The 4,741-nt window shown below is 51.8% G+C and overlaps 1 long non-coding RNA gene across 1 annotated transcript; it reads left to right on the forward strand.

Annotated features, from left to right (window-relative positions):
- The first annotated feature begins 883 nt into the window (after nt 1-883).
- On the forward strand, nt 884-4,244 carry LOC309389933. Its single transcript, XR_014175033.1, has 4 exons — nt 884-1,044; nt 1,873-1,998; nt 2,322-2,464; nt 3,211-4,244. It is a non-coding gene; the product is annotated as an uncharacterized lncRNA (long non-coding RNA).
- Nucleotides 4,245-4,741: the final 497 nt, after the last annotated feature.

Here is a 4,741-nt window from a genome sequence, read left to right on the forward strand (position 1 = left end):
AAACTTTGGTTTGGCCGCTTGATGGTCACGTCGAGAGGCGGAGGAAGGCGAAGCCTCAGCTCGGCGGAGAAAGACTGCTGCGGTCCTTCGGGGTAAGAGCAACAACCCTTCGCGATTCCGGCGGTCCCGCTTTGTAGCTCCTTCCGAGGAGGGGAGTTTGGGGGGGGGGCGCTTCGGGAGGGCGACTCCGTCGGGGACACGTGCGTGGCAGAAGGGGTGGGAGTGGGGAAAAAAAACTTCTCTCCTCCCGGGTTTGCGGGTTGCTTTGCACAGCCGGTTTTCTTCGGAAACTCTTTCGGGGCTCCTCCACGATAGAGGGGAGTCGTTTGCAGCGGACCGAGGTGTTTTGCCAGACGCCACGCTCCCTTCTCCGGCGTGAGAAAAAAAGTCCCTTTTCCCACGCTTCCCACTGGAAGCCGGAGGGACTATGGGCCACTCAGCCTTAAGAGGGGAGGTCGAAAGCGGGAGAGGGTGGGGAGGGGGTGCGTCGCAGCGGGGGAGGGCAAAACCGGCGCTTTCGTCGAGGCAGCACGAGGGCAGCCTCGAGGCCGAGCTCTCCTGAAAGCCCCGCCCCCTCCTCCCACCCCCGTCAAGGAGAATCCCCCGAGCCAGCCAAGAGATGCGGCTGACGACGCGCCAGGGGGAATGAATCAGGCTCCCGCCGCGCGCGGGAGAAGGAACGTAAGAGTAGCGCTCCGAACAAGCAGTAGTAAGGGGCGGGGCCTCGCCGTTTGCTTGCGGGGGGCGGGGCCGCCTGTGATTGGGCGGCGCGGCCTCTCGAAAGCACTTTGTTTTCTATGCTAATGAGGGCGGGGCAGAGGAGTGTGGATATTTACGTGGAGGCGGGAGCCGCCGCCCTTCATTTTTTTTCCTAATCCACATGGGTTTTTTTTCCCCTTCCTCCCCTCCTCTTGATGCCGCCGCCATCATCCTTGCCGCCGCGGTCTCCTCCCCCCTCCCTCCTGCTTCCCGCCCCTTCCGTGCTTTCTAAGAAGAGCGGGAGAAGGGGGTGGGGCAGGCGACGGGGGCGGCGGTTGGCTGCGGGTGAGTTTACGGGCTCTTGCCGACCTGTGGGTGCTCCGCGGCGGGCGCCGGGGAAGAGAGAGAGAGAGTGTGTAAGGGATTGGAGGGGGGGGGGAGGTGGCGGTTGGCCGGGCGCATGGCCGGCGAAGGGAGCTCCGTCCCTGCGCGCGCGCAAGCCGAACGGCGGCGGCGCCTCCCGCGCGACGAAGCAGTCGGCCGCGCGCACGGGGGCGGGCGGGGCCGGAATGAGGGAGATTTGAAAAGGCCGCGCGGCGGCCGCGGCAACCGCCGCCGCCGCTTCGCTCGGGCCGGTAGGAGGCGGCGAGGCGGCCCAGGGCCCGAGGTAAGTCCGCCGCGCTGTGGCGGGGAGTTGGAGGCGGCCTCGGCTTCGATTACTTCCCTCAGAACAAAAGCGGCGGGCACATGGGGCACGGGGAGAACGAGCTTTCCTCTCCACGCGGGCGAAGGGAAGCGGGCCAGAGGGGGTGAGGTGGGGAGGGAGCGGCCCGTGAGGCCCAGCGGCGTTGAGAGCCGGCCGGGCCGGGGAAAGGGAAGCGGGAGGTCATCCGGCCCTCTCCGCGTGGGCTTTTGTTCTGGGAGGGGCGGGGGCAGTCTTCCTTTCCTGGGCCCGGCGGGCCGAGCGACGGACCGTTTCGCCATCCCGCGGCCCCAGCCCGGTCCCGGTCTTCGTTGCCGGGCGGGGAGCCACGGGTGCCGGGGCTGCGAGAGTAAGTGCGAAGTCGCCGGCGGTTTGCGGGGCCGCGGCGGCGGCGGCGCCATGTTGCCGAGGGGGGCGGGGCCGGGACATGGCGGCGGCTGCGCGTGCTGAGGCCGATTGTTCCTCACTAGGCCTCGGCCATGTGGGAGACGCCGCCGCAGGTTGCCTGAGCGGGAGTCGGCGGACGGGGCAAGGGGCCTCCCCGGCGAGCGAAGACGACCCGAGGAGAGAGGCGTGTGTTGGGACGCGGAAAGGAAGTACGAGCTCGGGCCTGGCCGGCGGGGGTGGAGGAAAGAGGCAGCGGGGCGAGGAAGCGAAGTGCGCTGCTCTGGTTGCTGTGCTTCTGACCTGCCGCCGCAGCGCCCCCTGGCGCCCATGCCGGCCTGGTCCGGTCCGTCGCGCAGCACGTGCTGCTCCGGAGAAGCCGCGAGCCCGGCTCGGGGGGCGCCATTGTGTTTTCCCCGGCTGCTTCCCGCCAGCTCCAGCGATCGCCTCCCGTTAGCCGGTCGTCGCTCGGGCCGCCTTCGCCATTGGTTTAAACGCCGTGAATAACTTACTTTCTTGTTTCTCTTGTCGTTAGGTGTGGCGCCTTCGAAGTTGAAAGGCGGAGGATGGGGGAGGAAGAAACCCCGGTTTTCCCTCCCTCCCGCGAGAGGCTTTTACAAAAGGTCGACTGGTTTTATCGGCAGTTGGATGTTTCGCCCTGCAAATTCAAGCCACGGAGTAAGTTTTCATTGCATCCTTTTGGAATTACTTGGGTGAAGAAAACTTGGGAGTTCATCTTGGGGAAACTGTCACTTGGAAGGCAGCATCGGTACAAAAAGAAATAGAAATGTAGTATATAAGGGGGCATCTCTTCTTTCCCTGTTAGTCACTAGCCTTAACTTTTTAAGTAGAAGCGTGCCTGAAACTGCTTTCATTTTTACTTGAAAGAATTAAGTGTTGCATTCATGAGCCTGACATTTATTTTTAATTGATGGGTTAATCTGAAATCTTTCCGTATTCACTGGAAAGAATTGCTTATTTAGAAGCAAAAAGTGTTGACAAAAGTTCAGTTACATTTGATACTATTGTTGAGACTAGAGTAAAATAACTTATCAAGACTGGTGGAAACTTAATAGCTTAGGCATATAAACATTTATATTAATTTTACAATAATACAAGTTGCAGTATTTAGCACTAGTTTATAAATAGGTTTTGATAAAGGGCATATATTCATTTTGGTCTATAGCTTTGATCATATTTTTATGAGACAGTATAGTTCAAAAAACCCTCATAGTTTGACCATGTAATAGTTAGATACCAAGTTCAATTATTCAAGCTCTGCTAGTTAGATCTATAAAACCTTTTGATACTTCTGCTGAAGATGTTAGATGTGCCCGGATATTTTTTTACAATGAGTGATGAATTTTATGTATTTGTTTGCTTATACTGAAAATTAATGGAAACTTTGATTTTCTTTTTGTCAGGTGAAAAAAATGTTTGAAATAAGAAGATCCTGGTCATGTTAGAATAATGTCAAAGTGCTTACAGTGCAGGTAGTGATTTATAGAACCTACTGCAGTGAAGGCACTTGTAGCATTATGCTGGCAAGCGCCTCAAAGCATTTGAGAATTTACTCCACAGTGGCTACGACACTAACTGCTTTTTGTTCTAAGGTGCATCTAGTGCAGATAGTGAAATAGATTAGCATCTACTGCCCTAAGTGCTCCTTCTGGCATAAGAAGTTGTATTTTCTCCCAGTCACTTAAAACTGAAAGTAAACTTTAATAGTGTCTTGCAGTCTTCTGTTAGTTTTGCATAGTTGCACTACAGGAAGAATGTAGTTGTGCAAATCTATGCAAAACTGATTGTGGCCTGTTATTGTCTTCATATCTACATTGTGTGTTAATTAGGCTATCCTCCACAGTAAAAGAGATCCTAAATGGCTCCTGTAGCACTAAAGTGCTTATAGTGCAGGTAGTGTTTCATAATCTACTGCATTAGGAGCACTTAAAGTACTACTAGCTGAAGAACTTCATATCTATACTGTTTTTCCCTGTTTCTCCTTTTAATGGCTGTTAAACACTGTTCTCTGGTTAGTTTTGCAGGTTTGCATCCAGCTGTGTGATACTCTGCTGTGCAAATCCATGCAAAACTGACTGTGGCAGTGAAAAGGCAAGAAAGTATACTAAGTTGTACCCCTTTCTACACAGGTTGGGATCGGTTGCAATGCTGTATTAAATCTGTGGTATTGCACTTGTCCCGGCCTGTTGAGGTTGGTGGGGCAAGAATCTGCACACAACTTAAGGTCCATTCTCAATTAATTGTTTGCGAGCAGCAATTGCACTGGTGTAGTTGTCAATGTAATTCTTTGCATCTAAAATAATTTTGATTAAACCGCATAATGATACTGTAAGTATTTTTTCTTCCACTGTTGGCAAAATGAGCTTTTAACATATAAAGCAACCCTGTGTAACTTGAAGTATTTTCAATAAATCACAAGCTTTAATATTAATAAAAAGGTTGTGTTTTGTGATTTCCTGAAATTAAAGTAATACATTACTTGCCCCAAAAAGTAAGTTGAAGTAATCTACCCAGCTGTTTTTCTAGGTCCATCACAGCATTCTCACTCACATTATCTTTGTAACATTTAAACATTGTGAATAATGCCATCTCTTTAGGTCCTTTTAAAATAAAGTGTAAGATAGAAATTGGCATCTTAGTATATTAGTACATAGGGTTATGATTCCTTATTCCATGATGCATGAAAATTAGAAATGGTACACTAGAAAAATTACTCATCTGAGGAAAAGTGAATTATTAAATTTAGAAGGTCACAAAACTCCATAAAGATGCTCATTTATCTATAAAACAGAAAAAAGTACCTTCAGAACAGAAAACAATCGGGTTAACTTTTGAAACCGGGAAGAACATCCAGCCTGACCAAAGATCTGGGAGAAAACCCAGGTTTTCAGAAACGGTAAATAGTAGGCCACATGGATGTTGATGGGGTAGTGC

The sequence above is a fragment of the Natrix helvetica genome, assembly GCF_964273705.1.
Source record: "Natrix helvetica genome assembly, chromosome: 3".
Taxonomy (NCBI): domain Eukaryota; kingdom Metazoa; phylum Chordata; class Lepidosauria; order Squamata; family Natricidae; genus Natrix; species Natrix helvetica.